At 43.4% G+C, this 16,779-nt stretch overlaps 2 long non-coding RNA genes across 4 annotated transcripts; one reads left to right on the top strand and one right to left on the bottom strand.

Moving 5' to 3' along the window:
• Positions 1-8,069: 8,069 nt before the first annotated feature.
• Positions 8,070-10,121, bottom strand: LOC136502599 (uncharacterized). 3 transcript variants are annotated; one of them, XR_010770638.1, is made up of 4 exons: positions 9,194-10,121; positions 8,468-8,593; positions 8,311-8,382; positions 8,070-8,229 (listed from the first exon to the last, which is right to left on the bottom strand). It is a non-coding gene; the product is annotated as an uncharacterized lncRNA (long non-coding RNA). The 3 variants fall into 3 exon arrangements; XR_010770639.1 differs by having other exon boundaries at positions 8,468-9,015; positions 9,436-10,121; XR_010770637.1 differs by having other exon boundaries at positions 9,436-10,121.
• Positions 10,122-13,963: 3,842 nt separating this feature from the next.
• On the top strand, positions 13,964-16,511 carry LOC136505303 (uncharacterized). Its single transcript, XR_010771166.1, has 3 exons — positions 13,964-14,482; positions 14,687-14,749; positions 14,860-16,511. It is a non-coding gene; the product is annotated as an uncharacterized lncRNA (long non-coding RNA).
• The last annotated feature ends 268 nt before the right edge of the window (positions 16,512-16,779 follow it).

The following is a 16,779-nucleotide window of genomic DNA, read 5'->3' as shown; positions in this document are numbered from 1 at the left end:
AATTGTTGTTGCCAAAATACTAAGTGTTGCATCATCGTTGTATGCATGTAAAGAATGAGTTGGTGGAATTCGTGACTGTCGGAGAGCAGGAGTACGAGGAGGTGATCGAGGAATACGAGGAGGTGGTCCTTGTGCAGGTGGAGGTCCCGAAGGTGTCACCGATTGACTTAGCTGACACCCCGCCTACCCAAGGCAAGCCCTGATGTATCTCTTATTTTAAATAATCACTGGATATATATGTGTGATGTGCATTTAAGTTACATGATTTATATTGAAACTCATGCTTAGATAAACCTACCCATGAGTTCTACTAGCATAGGTTGAGTAGCTGCTATGCTTAGGCTATCGGTAGCATGAGTAACCTGCCATTACTCACAATAGGTGATTATTATTACTCTCATGATAAAATGGTGAAAGGAAATAGAGACCGAGCAAGGATATGGTACGGGTATTGGTGGGTGTAATAGGTTGTGTCCCGCGGCCAACGGGGCATAGCTTGGTTACACTGTTTCCCTGTCTATGTTGGTTAAGGACCATCTGTTGCTGTGGATTCTAGTCAGGTCACAGACTTATTATCCTGAGCACATACTTGCTTATGGGAATGGGAAGACTCTTTCTGTACTAACTGATTGGAGATGGGGATGGTGAAGGTCTAAGCACCACACTGAGTCCGGGACTCAGGAGTGGGGGCTTGGAGTCCAAGTTTGGACGGGGACATGGACCCCTTGACAGGAGAGTGGCAGGTTGGTCTTGCTTGTGCCTAGAGTACAAGCGGGGCGTGTGTTTTGGGGTACCCAGTTGTGATACATTGGTTCGTGAATCGCCGTGTGATATGATACGACTTGGCTATGATCTAGCACTGTAGTAAGAACTGGAAGATGAAAGAGAGTAAATGGATCTGATGACTCCACTCTTGCTTGAAAGTAGAACATGTGCTTACATAAAATGGTTAGCTAATGAACTAATCATGACTGCTAATAAAACACATACATAAGGATTCACTACTAGTAATGCTTTTCGCAAACAAAAAGGAAACCCAGCAAAACATAAAGCTTATCATATCTTTTGGAGTCGGGAAATTATTTTCACTAGTCAGGTAAGTCTTGCGAGTATATTGTGTATTTAGGATTTATTTACCCCTGTTGTAGGTGCAGCTTGAGGAGTGACTGTTGTGTGGATGATTCTTCTGGTGGGCACAGACGGATACTTGTATTTTATCGTTAGATGTTTATTTCAATTCCGCTGTATTAAATTCCGCACTCTGAACTTGATATTGTAATAATGTATTTCCGAGAACTCTTATTGTATGAAATGGACTAAGTATTGTAAACTCGTTCTCATTATTAGATCTTGGATGAAAAACGTGGATTGTTCGAGTTCTCTCTTGGGGTGTGCTCGACGGAACCGTCCGATGTAGCTTACTTTTGGGGTGTTTAGCGTCTAGTGAAAGACGAGCACATCCAGAAGCGTGCTATTTTGGGCAGTTCTGCCACAAGTACCCGCACGGCCGCACGGCAATCTCTGCTACATGCTCTCTCATATTCCCTCACGGGCCCACGGCTCACGCCTTCCCTCGTGTGCGCCACCTCTCCCTCAGTGAATTTTTTCTATTTTAGCCCTTTTTATAAATTATTTCTACAAATAGACCCCTGGCATACCTATTTGCAGAAATAGAGCGAAAGCTCGGCGTACGCAGGCACCACGCCAAGGTATGCTGACTCTGCATTCCTTGATCTAATGCTGACCATGTCATGTCGCTACCAGCGTGGCAAACACGGCAAAGCTCGGCGTGGAGTTCTTTAACGTTGAGGTTGGCTAGCTCGGCGTTGCACAAATTCACGCCTAGCTAAAGAACTTGTGAAAGCTACTAGTGCACATGCATGTTTGTACTTTATGCTTTTAATATTTTGTGAATTTCATAGAAAATTAAATATTAACGTGAGATCAGCTTTATTTAGATTGATAATGTCATCTATCACTACTGAAAACTCGAATTGCCCTGTGGGTGACGAATTTTTCTGTGCGTTTTTTCGGTACGCACAGAAAAATTACGATTATTCTATCGGTTTCAAAATATCCCGACAGAAAAATACGAAAACCCGCAGAATAAATGTATGATTTTTCTGTGCGTGACAATACACACACGTAAAAATCAGCACTCACAGAAAAATACAATTTATTCTGTCGATTATTTAAAAACACACAGAAAAAATATATGCACGCACAGAAAAATATATGCGCGCATAGGATAAATAAAAAACAAACAAGTCCTAACCCTAACCTGCCGGCCACCGCCCCCAAACACCCTCGCACGCACATACTCGCCTGCTCGGCCCTCCTCTCCCTGCCCCCGCTCCCTCTCACTGCCTCCCATCGGTGGCCGGCCCCGGCCCCTCCCCTCCTTGCCCTGCGCCGCCCCGAATCCGCCGCGTTGCCTCGGATCCGCCGCCTCCTCTCCTCCCGCCGGCGGTCGGCCCCTCCCCTCCTCTCCTCCTGCCGGCGGCCGGCCCCGGCCCCTCCCCTCCTTGCCCCACGCCGCCCGGATCCACCCCAGATCCACTGCGCCGCCCCAGACCCGATGCCTCCTCTCCTCCCACCGGTGGCCGGCCCCTCCCCTCCTCTCCTCCCACCGACGGCCAGCCCCGTCCCCTCCCCTCCTTGCCCCGCGCCACCCTGGATCCGCCGCCTCCTCTCCTTCCACCGGCGGCCGGCCCCTCTCCTCCTCTCCTCCTACCAACGGCCGGCCCCGGCCCCACCCCTCCTTGCCCTGTGCCACCCTGGATTCATCGCGCCGCCCCGTATCCGGCACCCCCTCTCCTCCCGCCGGTGGCTGGCCCCTCCCCTCCTCTCCTCCCGCTGGTGGCTGGCCCAGCCCCTCCCCTCCTTGCCCCGCGCCGCCCCGGATCCACCCATGGTGGTCGTCCCCGCTAGAGCACAGCGTGGCTGGGCTCCGTCGGTGGCCGGCGCCGTGCCTGCTCACCGGTGCTGCCTCCTCCCGTCAGTCTGCATCGGTTCTTGTGCTCCACGAAACCCTAGCACCTGTGCTCCAGGACCCTGGCTCCCTCTCTCTAGATTTGGCGGCTCATCGGGCGGGTATACTGCTGGTCCTCATCCTAGAGGGCCTGGACTGTGCAGCGGCGTTCCACGAAACCCTAGCCCGTCAGTTTTGCCTAGGTGCGATCTTCGCTGTTTCCTCTTGCAGGCGTCCGACGGGGCTACGTGCTAGCACGGTGCTGGTGGCCCAGTCTATTGTCAAAATGAGTTCTTTGATAAAACCTTGCAGTGTTCAATAGCTCCATGTAGTGCCGGTTGTTCTTAGATTTTGGAAGAACTAATTCATGGATACTTTTCCTGATGTGTCTCTAGAATTGCATATAAGCAATGATTTAGTCCAATATTGATGGAATATTTTGTGAGTTTTCATTTTCATTTAGGTAGATATAGCAATTTAAGATGCTCTGATGTGGGTTATGATTATCTTTTCCTCTAATTAAATCAGTTTGTTAGCTCGCTTCATGTAGATATTATATGTTCAGCGGCCAATTTCAATTTGACAGTTTGCCTTGTTCCAGATAGTTCACTGACTGTGTTAGTGGACTCCTAAAAGATCCGCTCTAGACTTTAGTAACCTACCATGATCTTATTAGTTAGTTGTTTCTCTATGAGTGCTATCTTCGCAGCCTGCATTCTTAGATTGCAATTTTATTTTCAGTTCTCGCTATTCACAAATTGCCTACCTGGTTTACCAATGTACATGCTTACCAACTTAAAACAAATATTTGTAAGCACACATGAATGGCGAGGAACATAACAAAAAACAAATATTTGTAAGCACACATGAATTGCCTACCTGGTTTCCTACTTAGAGTTCTTCCTTGGCAGCTTGTACGATAAATAGTTTCGCCGTGTAAATAGCTGTTTCTGTTACCTCATTGATCTGCTTCCATATAGGTTATTATTTTCATGCTCTACTATTTGAACAATATTTTACAACCATCTCTACATGATTAGATTGTTTATTTGTTCCATGTCGCAGATTTCATGGTACAACCAATTGCCTTGTTCAGGGGACGTGAGGACCATCCAAAGGTGTAGATTTAATACCATGTAAAATGTAAAATAGACATGCCGCTTTGTTCCAAGTGAGTCTCTCAGGTTTTTTTTGTTACATTGTTTCAGATGGGAAAACTGAGGTGACACATTCAAAAATATTTCAGCTTTAGGGAACTGAAATTGGGGGTGCGTCCTGCAGCTTGGAGATGCTATGAAAACAGTATCTTGAATATCTTGCATATATCAACCTAATCAATCATTTTGATATGTGATATTTGCGGAGCTGAGATGATATGGAACCCCAGTCTTGTGCCGCGCTACTCTCCCCTTCCCTAACGATGTCTTGGGACTTTTTTTTTTTGTACTACTCTTGAGTGGTTGTGATGAAGTTTCCATTAGAGAACTTCTACACTTTAGCACCTTATGAGCTGGTACTTGTGATATTTTGTTCTGTTTGCTGCTTAACTAGGATGAGTGAAGCTTCCTTTCTTCAATTACCTTTTGTCATAAGGACTACTCTAAACTTTGGTGGCTATATGATACAATTTCCTGTACTATTTTCTGCAGTGCGTTCTATTTTCCTTGTTTTTCAGTAGATGGCATTCGGTGCAAATCAAATTGGCTTATGACCAGAGATGAAAGGTACTGAGCAGTCCCCACTATGCTCAATAAAAAGGCAAACTTCTTACAATACTAGTGTTTTTTGTTGACTAAAAATATGTCTTTGCTTAACAGGTAGAGATGGAGTGGAAGATGAAGCAGTTTACTATTGGTTGAACAAAAAAAAATAGTCGTTTCTTTTTCCATATCCATATTTGTGAATTCATTGTATTATTCATGTTAAACAAGTAGATAACTACATATCATATTTGTATATATGATATATGTGATAATAGACACTGATTCCATTTTTGACATCAAGTGTTGACTTCATTTATGCTGAACTATTGATTTCTATGTATTATTTGAATGCTATATGCTTCTGTGAAAATTATATTAAATATACCATTTTCTATGAGAGATATATATTAAAGGTCTACTGCTCTTTTTTCTGTGAGGATGGCTATACAGAACCATTATTTTTAGTCTGGGCGAAAGGAATTTTTCTATGAGTTAGCCTAACCAACAGAAAAAATACATGTTTTTTGTGTGTGTTTGTTTCTTTTTTCTGTGTGGATATCCACGTAGAAAAATTAGTTTTAATCTGGGTGAACGTGATTTTTCTGTGCGTGTAAGACCGACAGAAAAACTATTTCTGACCGCGAACTGATAGAAAAATTGTCATTCTATTTCTGTGTGTTATTTTCTGACGGTACACCACCAGAAAAATATTTTTCTGTGGGTATTCGCATTTTTCTGTGGGTTTTTGCACGCACAGGAGTATTCGAGTTTCCAGTAGTGTATTATGCTTGATACAAATTCGTAAGGTTCCCATTTTTCCCCCCCCCAAAACATATTATTGTAATATAAAATTAGAAACAGGAGAAAAGGCGACTAGAGGAGTTTAAATGAGAGCCGATTTAGATTTCGGGTGAAATTGGCCGTTGTCCCAATACCGCCCACATAAACTGCAAAACATCAATGTGAAGTGCACACGAGTCAACTGGTGGCTGAATGTCCTTAGAAAACTCTAGAGAATGTAGCGGAATGCACACTAAGGCACGGCAGTGAGAAACACGGTGGAACACACAAAACCGCAACAAAGGAACACCTAGCAGTAGGCAAGCCGGCTAGGCTGGTTCCCCACCCGGCTTAGCCGACTCTTCACACCCAAGTCAGCTTAGCCGACTATAGAGCTGGTGTTGGGAAAACGGTTCCCAGCAAGGTAAGACTCCAGAGGGCCTTCGCATGAGCGAAGGTTGAACTCAAGTGAGAACACTAAGGTCTCCCTTTCTTTTACATGGGGTTTGCTTCTCCCTTTTATAGGTTATTGTACACAAGGGAGTTAGTATACAACTTTACCCTACAACCTACCGGGTATATTCCCGGGATATGCCCGTACTAGGTCTAGCCTCTAGGGGCATCTTGAGTCTTCTTTCCCCACACTGCCTTGCCTTCATGGGCTTTAGCCATGAGCTTAGTGGATGCCGCCCATTAGCCTCGTATCTTGTGACCTTCCTTGGAGCCACACATGTGATGGGCGGAGGCTGTGAGCCTCCGCCGGTTCTTCCCGTCTTTCAGCTCGCCTCTCCGTCTTCCGTCCAGCGGCCTTCGCCATGCTTTCCCGTGCTTGGCCTCGGGTTTAGCCATGGGTCTTCGTCGGCGGGTCTCCGCCAGTCTAGAGCCTTCGCATGGCCAAGCTGTCGCGAGCGAAGGTTTCTGTCGAATCCCTGTCTAAAAATGAGAACTATGGTAATGATTTGCAATTCCATCCAGGTGCATGGCAAAGGAGTTATAGAAAGGCGAGTTAGTCTTCGCGGCCAAGGTATCTGTATCCCAACAGCTAGCTTTGGCCCTTATCTGCCTGGCACAAGAGCCTGAGGCTAGCTTAGCCGTCTTCCTAGCTGGCCTAGCAGTCTGATCATCTCTTGACAATTACTCATCATCACAACACACATGGGCACATTTTAACTATATGTTCGCATTAGCTATAAATCCAATTGAGCTGCTAATTAATATCCTCTCGTGCGGGGAGTTGCACTTAACGAATATTTCCTCTGGACCCATTTCTTAGGCACTCTCACAATAGAAACATTGCATGCAACAACAAATAGTGCGGTATTAATTATTATCACTCATAACGCCAGAACACGCTATCATCTGCCATAAACCATTCGATAGTGATGGGGACTTCTAACCCGACAGTGATTATCAGTTCTAGCATACTCAGTGTTGGCCGTTCGAAATCCGAGCGTCGCGTATGCCTCGAAATGGCTGTGGAACCTTGCATACCGGCCTTTCTAAAAAATTGCGAGCGCATCAATCGGTCAGGATGGGCATGTCTGTTCACCATTATTAGCTTATATATATGCGCGTACGTGATAGTTCATGCACAAGGTAACTAGCTTCTTCCCAAAATTATTTCTAGAATTTTTGGCAAATATTTTGTCAATGCATATTTTTTTATCATGTAGAGATTGGGGTGCAAAAGAATCGGATACGGACAGATAAGACTGATATTACATTTATTTTCTTATTTCTATTCGGATTCGATATGAATACAGATAGGCTCAGCTACTCAGCTACGTCGAATAGAATACGAATGGATGTTGACATCGTAAGTATGCGATTTGGGTATTTGAATATGGATACGGTATCAGATGTTTTGAATATCCAGAGATGTTTTGAATATCCGGACTCTGATACGGACGGATTTGAACTCCTCTAAATGGATTTGGACTCGGATACTGTCGGAAAATATTTATATCATTTGCACCCCTACGTAGAGAATAACATTATGGTTCTAATGAAATTCCTCATGTCAATTGGATTTATATTTATCTTTCTATAAGTTTCACAAAATTTCTAGAGTTTACTAGTTTATTATTTTCAGATATAATAGATAACCACATCATGAATCTAAATAAAGCTGATCTCACGTCAATATTTAATTTTCTATGAAATTCACAAAATATTAAACGCATAAAGTACAGACATGCATGTGCACTCTTTATCTTGCGTGAATTTGTGCAACGCCGAGCTAGCCAACCTCAGCGTTAAAGAACTTCACGCCGAGCTTTGTCGCGTTTGCCACGCTGGCAACGACGTGGCATGGTCAGCGATTGATCAAGGAACGCTGAGTCGCATACCTTGGCGTGATGCCTGAGTACGCCGAACTTTCGGTCTATGTCTGCAAATAGTTATGCTAGGGGTCTAGTTGTAGAAATAGTTTATAAAAAGGGCTAAAATAGAAAAAATTCACTTGCAGCTACAGCTAATTAATTTTTTTCTATTGGATTTTACTAATCAGAGAGATGAACAACATGATCGGATAAATGCATTAATGTTTTCTATGTGACATGAAAAATATGATCCTATTTTCCAACCAGATGAATGATAGTGGGGCTGTTGTCAGACAATATTTCTATATGCTATTTCTCTCAATCTACATAGAGGAAAAAAACAAAACCAAAAATGTGCTTGTCACTATTAAACTGAGACTAAAGAAAACATAAACTGAAAAGGTCTGCCTGCACTCCTGCAGGGTACTTGTCTCAGTCCACCTCTTGCTTCAAACTGAATGACATGGGATGTTGTTGGATATAGAGGATTAAAATGAAAGACTAAAGAAACGACTTTGTATGTCAATAGACTCACCTTCCCTTGATGTGATGCTCAACGAATACGATCTGTATGTGCTGCACTTCCCCGCGTCTTCTGACTCCATGCCTACATGTATGCGTGCAACAATGGTGAGGACTTAAGAAAGAGGAACAACGGTACATGGGCAACTTCAACAATGGATGCAACAAACCTGATGCAAACGTCAACATTCTTGGCAGTCAGGTGGCAGTGTTTGGATCGCCTGGCACTGTCATCTGCATCATTCCTAGCAGTCAAGAGTTGTTGATTCAATCGCCAAGCAATGGAATCCACACTCCTTGAACAAATAAAAACAACATCAAACTAAAATGATTACTGATGAACTCAGTCATATTGGTAAGAATAAAGAAAGAACAAACAACCAGGGATGTCCATGTCCTGATCGTGGTTACAGAGTTCTGAATTTAAAATCAAATCAAGAAATAGAAAAAAAAATCAAGCTATAATTTGAAGCATAATTGAGTATTGCTGATACATCTAATTTTTTAGATCATATTTACCAATAAAAAATTCCTTATTAATATTATATTACAAACATAGACGTGACATCGTCGTTGGTGGCGCGCATCGCATAGCTTGGAGAGGCAGGAAAAGGATGGGGAGGGGATAACAATTTGTTGGTGGTATTGTCATTGTTGGTGGCCTGCATAGCCGCCGGGCTGCTCAACGTGGCAGCGAGTTCGCCACCTTCTAATGTTGCTGATGCTTCCATCAAGCCGGGGAAGCCAGACACCAAGCAGAGTAAGCGTACAACATAGGACCATATAAATAGGTATTGTATCTTATCTTATAATTAATAAAGCAAAAAAATACAGATCCACAAGCTTCTTAAAATTAATTTCAGAAATACCAGTAACAGGCATAGTAGTGCTAATACCTCCAATTTGAAAAAGCTACTATGAGCTAAAATACTTGTGTGTGACCTGCACCTGCACATTGCCTAAATTAAGTTATCTGAAATATCCTGATTTTTATTCATAGCTTGGTGATAGATATGCATGACGTGGCCATGTATGAACCTACAGTCAAAATATACATCATATTGTGGCTTTGGCATTTTGTCGAACACATTACATTGGCTATCAAGAAGAGGAGATGAAGCATATCAGGATTACTTACTGTTATAGGCGTGGTGAAGACGAAGAGTATGGCACCACATTCGACAGGGAGAGGATAGGTGGTCAGGGTCCTCGTGCCTCTTGAACGGACAGCATGTGGATGGCAACAAAAACAGGCAAAGACCTGAGATGACAAGCAGTTTGAAATCACCTACCATGGCAGGTTGCGATTTGATTGTGCGAGCGATGCAGGGGCAGTACCACACCAGCTCCGTCCTCTGTTTCCGCTCTATCATCGCTGTCCTCTGCTTCTGCTCCATCATCGTCGTGCGGTATGCACGAGGCACGGCATCCCGTGAGGTGCTGGGGAGCCCAGTGGCCGTCGTGTGGAGCTGAGGAGGCTAGCACACGGCCAAGCAAGGATGAAGGAGGGAAGCACAGATGAAGAGCTCCAACGCCTGGATCTAGAGGTGGATGCGCTACACCTGCTTGAGGAGGAAGGACGACAGAGACGCCGCAGGCGGTGCAGGGCGGTGGGCCTAGGCGGGACAACGACGGGGTCACCGGAAGAGAGGGAGGCGCGGTTGAGGAGGAGAGGAGGTGGAGGCAGGCACAGGCACGGGCACCATACCCACCCCGCCTGCCGGCGAGGGGTCGCTTGATACCTCCACAACACCCTCGCAAGCAGCGCCGCCGGGGGCAGTAGGGGGCTCAGGCCTGGGGTCGCCGCTGTCGCGGGCACCGTTCCGCGAGAGCCACGCCGCCACCAGGGGCGGAACCGCCGCTAGTGGCGCCGACCGAATTTTTTATTTTTTAGCCATTTTTACTGATAAATATTCACATTTAAACCCTTAGACGTTATATTTTTGTTTTGGACCTAAGCCTCGACGCCACAGCCTAGGGCGCCGAGCTAATATGTCTTAACGTCATAGGCCATGATGTCGAGGTTGGAGCCACTGTCAACATGGATATGTGACGTGGTGCCGAGGTGGCCTAGTCTCAACGCCATAGTTTCTGGAGTAGCTCAGGCCCTATACCCCGTGCATGTCCTGGCGTAGTAGCTGGTGAAATTTTTGCATTTTAGTTCCTTTTGAAAACATTTTTTATAAAAAGCCTATGCCAAAACGTTTACTGAAAATAGACCATTTTTAGGCGTCTTAGAACATGACGCCAAGGTATGAGGGTCGGCGTCGACTGACACGACGCCGAGGTCTTGCCACGTCACGGACGACCCCGGTCGACGGTGACACGGTGTCGCACGGGGTCCGACACGTCGGCGTTGTGTCAGCCAACGCCACAGGCCCAACCTCGGCGCCGTGGGACTACACGCCGAGCTATTGGCACCATTCGGCGCACGGCCCAGGCGGCCCAACAACGCTTCGTGGCCCAATAGCTCGGCGCGGGGGCAAAAAAAAATTCACAACTTTCCTTTTTTTGGAAAATTTTCCATTTTTAGCAAAAAAAATTCTGCAAGTTTTTTTTGGAAGTTACAAAGTTATACTCATAACTTTTACGTATAACTTGTTGAACAAACTTCAACGTCTAACTTATACATATAACTTATACACATGACTTCAACATATACCTTCAACGTTACAAAGTTATCGGCAAAGTTACACTCATAACTCATACATATAACTAACTACGTGACAAAGTTATATGCTTAATTTTATGTGTAATCTTTTGCGGAACAAACTTATCAACATAATTTCATAGAAAACTACAAAGTTATACACAAAACTTTTATGTATAACTTAGATATATAACTTGATGAATGATTTAAAGTAAAGTTGGACGCATAAGTTATATTCAAAAACTTAAATGTATAAATTAATATCATAACATATTAGTTAAAACATGAAAACTATATATAAGAATAAAGGCCATGTTTGGCTGGCTGGAAAAACGGCTGATGCTGATGTTGATTTGTTGTGAGAGAAAAATATCGTTATTTCGCTGAAACGGTACGGCTGATAAGTTCAAGCGAACATGGCCAAACAAAATAGTTTAAGGACATGCTAGAGTACACTAGTATACACATCACGTACGGTATGCATGCATGCAGTACATATACATACGGTTGCCTCTGCTCTGGTGTGGTGTGGTGCACATGCATGCATGCCGCACCACACCTACTGACCTACGTACGTATACGACGTAGCTCGTACGTGTGCACATCGCTAGCTTAACACTCAGTGCATGTGTGCATGCATGCATGGGGCATATCCGCATGCATATGTTGTATACTATATGTATGCATTGTATTATATATGTACGTAAGACTCGTAGAGAGAGATGGCATCATCACATCACATCACAATCACAACGTAGGTATATATAGTACTAACTTGTATTTGTGCATGGGAAGCTAATAAGGAAGCTTCTAGTCTATTTGATTAAATTTTGTTCCGCAAAATATTACACATAAAAGTTATGTATATAACTTTGTCACGTAGTTAGTTATATGTATGAGTTATGAGTGTAACTTTGCCGATAACTTTGTAACGTTGAAGGTATATGTTGAAGTCATGTGTATAAGTTATATGTATAAGTTAGACGTTGAAGTTTGTTCAACAAGTTATACGTAAAAGTTACGAGTATAATTTTGTAACTTCCAAAAAAAAAAACTTGCAGAATTTTTTTTGCCAAAAATGGAAAATTTTCCAAAAAAAGGAAAGTTGTGAATTTTTTTTGCCCCCGCGCCGAGCTATTGGGCCACGAAGTGTTGTTGGGCCGCCTGGGCCGCGCGCCGGATGGTGCTAATAGCTCGGCGTGTAGTCCCACAGCGCCGAGGTTGGGCCTGTGGCGTTGGCTGACACAACGCCGACGTGTCGGACCCCATGCGCCACCGTGTCGCCGTCGACCGGGGTCGTCCGTGACGTGGCAAGACATCGGTGTCGTGTCAGTCGACGTCGACCCTCATACATTAGTGTCATGTTCTAAGACGCCTAAAAATGGTCTATTTTCAGCAAACGTTTTGGCATAGGTCTTTTTGTAAAAAATATTTTCAAAAAAAACCAAAATGCAAAAATTTCACTAGTAGCCATGCAGCAGACACTGACATTTTTGGCAGCTATACTCATGCACGCAACCTGACACTAGCAGGCAGCATGCTGTCTCCTGCCTCCGTCCTTAAAAAGAAGTGCATGCTTCTTCAAGCCAAGGCTGAGTATAAATCTTTCACATCCATCTATATGTGTGCAATTCAATTCATCTAGTGTTGGTATACAATTGATCAACATGAATACAGTTGCATCAAAAGGTTTATTTAGTTAAAAAATATTGGTCAAATCATTGATAAAAAATTAAAAAAATTGATTATTGGCATCAAAAGGTTTATTACATACTCCCTTCATATTTAAAAATAAAGTTGTTTTGAACAACATTTAGCATACTCCCTACATCTGAAGTCTAAGTGTACATGCTCATGTGCACTCTAATAGATGACAATGAAGCGTTTGCTGGTTTGGATTTGAACTTACCACCAGAAAATAAGAAAGTTGTAAAAAACCGTTCATTTTGATATCGTAGATCTAGACATATCTCATGCTATACAAGCTATTGAAAATAAGAAAGTTACAAAAACCGTTCATTTTGATATCATAGATCTGGGCATATCTCAAGTCATCCAAGCTACTGAAAATAAGAAAGTTGCAAAAACCGTTCATGTCCTTATTGCTGGTTGTCCTGGCTGAGGAATTAATGGAGAAATAAACAATATAGCACGCCAGACGCCAAGTACTTAGATATGGGATTTTAAGTTATCCTAAATAAAATCATTTTAAGTTTGGCCAAACATTTAGAAAAGAGTATTACCATTTAACATATATACAACTCCATAAAGCTCCTAGAATTCGCGCGCTGAGAGCGATTCGAGTACTGTTTAGGTACTGTTTATCAATCGCCCGCAACCACGTGGACTCGTGCGTGTGTAGGCATCGGTTTCGCCTCTCCGGATTAAGGGCCTGTTTGGATTGTAGTTTTTTCGTAGGAAATTTACAGGAAACTAAAATGAAGGAACGGAAAGGAAATATGCTGTTTGGAACATAGGAAAATATCCTTTCCATTCCTATGGAATACTGTAGTCTCTTCAAGATTTCACATGAATGAAAAAATCCACTTTGTGCTCTGGTTTTTCTTCTCTTCGCGGAAGCCCGAGGCGTGCAGCGTGATTAGCATGAGCACATCAATGCGAGATTACTCCAGGCCGGCATATGCTGCCATACGTTTTGGAGGTCATTTTTTTAAGGTCATATGCTGCCATATGTTGTACCTCAGGGTAGCTTCTCCCACCCATTAAATAAGAATAAAAATAATCAATCATACATGGGTATTAGTTTATCATTGTACGTTTTTACAAAGATTTATCATTATGTGTTAAGTGCCTTTTATCGGTCATATACTTTGGAATTCCTGTGTTACAAATTCTTCCAAATACCTCCTTCTATTTCTTTCCTGTGTTTTTCCTTTTCTTAGTTTTGCCACTACACTCATCTTTTTTTCCTGTATTTTTTTCCATTCCAATGTTTTCCATTCGTTCGTTCCAAACAGGCTTCGCCGCTCTCGCCCTCGCTCTCTCCGTCAAAGTAATATAAAAAAGATCCTCAGCCAGCAGCGTGCCTCGCCGCCTCCGTCCATGTTTCTTCCTCTTCCTCTCCCTCTCCCTCTCCCGTAGATGCGACGCTTCCTCTCCCCCAGCGGCGGCGGATGCCGATGCGGCGTCCTTGCTTGACGGATCCTGCGCGCATGGACCGCTTCATTCATCGCCTCTTCCTCTCCACCGGCGGCGGCGGCGGCCAGCCTTGCCTAGGGTTGCGCGCCGCACCAGGACGGAGAGGCGGCGGCGGACACTGATACGGCGTCCTTGCTTGATGGAGCCTGCGGGCATGGACCGCTTCATTCATCGCTTCTTCCTCTCCACCGGCAGGAGCGGCGGCCAGCCTTGCCTAGGGTTGCGCGCCGCACCAGACGGAGAGGCGGCGACAGCGACGGCGCTTGGGCCGTCGGCATCCATGAGGCAGGAGTGACGATAAGAGTCCGTCCTCATCCTCATCTCCGCCAGCAAGCATGGGCTCCCAAGTGTACCTCGCCGCCGTCCTAACACTGAGGTTCACGCCCCCTCCTCTTTCATCTCAATCTGTTTTCCGATCTTCATTTGCTTGCTGTTTGGGTAGGTCTTACCTACCTGCGTTTGTGTGATTTCCAAGTCCGAGAAGTGCTCCAGGCTGAACATCACCGTCTCTCTATGTGCCACACCCCTTCATCGCTCCTCTCTCTCAAATTTACCTAGACTGGTTAGTTCTTCATACTAGGGTTCGAGCAGATCATGGTGCGAGCGGAGGATGCACATATAGCCAGTCGTTGTTTATGCAGTTGTAAGTTCAGATGCAAGCCCGATATGGTCAGGAAAAAACCTGAGCAACTATGTAAATATGCTACATGATGATTTCATTTTTTTTCCCTGATTCGATGTCCTCTCTTCCAGGCAGCCAGGTCCGTTGGTGGAGCAGCGGTGGCAGTGTCCAAACCAATTCATTTTATTTTTCAGAAAACATTGATCTATGATAGTTAGTTTGCTGCATACCAATTTGACCGGGATTATCTCATACTATGGTTCCGTACTTATTTATGTGTCAATGTATGTACGTGCCATCTTTATATGTACACAAATGCAGCTTATAGCATTTCCCTATTGTTGATTTATGCTAAAAATCACTTTATTTTTACAGTTATATGCCAATGGAGATTTGCAAGATCTTGATTCACAATGGAGCCTCATGCTGGGTATGGTCTCCAGTTTTCTTCTTTCAATAATGAGAATGTGAGATTAATAGTGTTTTTAGAATTTCAGGTACTCATCCTGTCATTTCTGTTTGTATTAATTTTTTTATGGTTAGATTAGATGCCAATAGTTTATAGATTCACCAGTAATTTTGTACCAGTACATTCAGAAGTTGCACTTCATTCCCTTAATGCAGAGAGCATTTGGTTTGTTACAGTTTGCCTACTTCTAGATTTGGAACTGCAAACCTCATTTTATTTTACTTTGTTTCCATGAACCAAACTGTTTTTGTTGTGCTGCCTATTCCCTCCAAATTTGAAGGTCAGTTCTGCCTGTATAAATCTCTATTCTCATTTTGGGCCATCCATTTTGTGCCTACTAATACCTATGTTGTAGACCTGTACTTTTTTTTATCAAACAACCAACATTGCTGACTTTGTTCTTTTCTTATGTTTGCTGTGGGACATACAGTAGCATGGAGTGTTTTAGTGTGACCTCTGCTTCTAATCGCCTGTATAAATATATGTTTTTCTATTCACTGCAGAGCTCATTCCTTCTATTTAATTTAGTATCCTTATCATGATATGCTGAGATTATGGTGTTAGCCTTCCGCAGTGTAGGGGTACCTTTTCTTAGGAAACAGATTCTATATTTTTACATAAGTTCTTATAGGACCCTTTTCCGTTTACTATCAGTCTTTTCCTTTGTTCGAAAAATAGATATCCGTACTAGCTACATGTACACCTCAAGACACAAATGCATCCTAAAGTTTCATATTCTTTGCTATAGCACCCTCTTATCCTTTTGGATTTGATGGCAATGACGATGTTCTTTTCACGGTTTGCAAAAATCGTTACCTGTTTACAATGTGTATAAGATAAGTTGCATCCAAATTGGAGGAAGTGGGGAAGTTGATAGGAAAGTGCAGTTCCTGTTTAGTTTTGTTATGGTCCATTCACTCAACATATATATATTTGTTCCTTCAAATCAAATAAGTGTAGGAACATGCATCATATTTATGCCATCCAGTGCACCAGTGAGAACTCACTGGTCTTGCCTAATTACTGAAGTAAACTTATCACCCATTGACCCATTGTTGGTGTAGTCTAGATTCCAATATGGGGGCTCTACTATACAGAAGATGGTTCTTATAGATGGTTCATTTACATTATATGCCTCCAAATGACAGACTCAACTCAAGAGATCTTATAGCAATCGTATTTTCTGTTCATGTACGGTGGGTCCAGCCCCTGTGAGCCACGTGGTTTGGCCTGCCAAGCTATATTAAGTTTTTTTTTCTTGAATTAATATTACTACTCCTTTGTCATCAAACAAATGAAATTTTCTGATTTATTCATGCAGGTATAACGCGCTGCACATAGCACCTAGCATTGCTATGGCTAAGTCGGCATAGCTTGCAAGGTTCCCACAGGATCAAATAATGTTACCGATCACTCCTCATAAGCTTCACAGATGATTTGAGACCATCCATTTCTTGCTTTTTCACAGATGACTTCAGGCCATCCATTTCTTGCGTTGGTTTGACTCAATTAGTAGGCACTATATGTTAGTTATATAATGCATTAACTGCTATGTATCAACAACAACAACAACAAAGCCTTA

Source organism: Miscanthus floridulus, chromosome 14 (genome assembly GCF_019320115.1).
Source record: "Miscanthus floridulus cultivar M001 chromosome 14, ASM1932011v1, whole genome shotgun sequence".
NCBI lineage: Eukaryota > Viridiplantae > Streptophyta > Magnoliopsida > Poales > Poaceae > Miscanthus > Miscanthus floridulus.
This window is presented reverse-complemented; position numbering and strand designations above follow the sequence as displayed.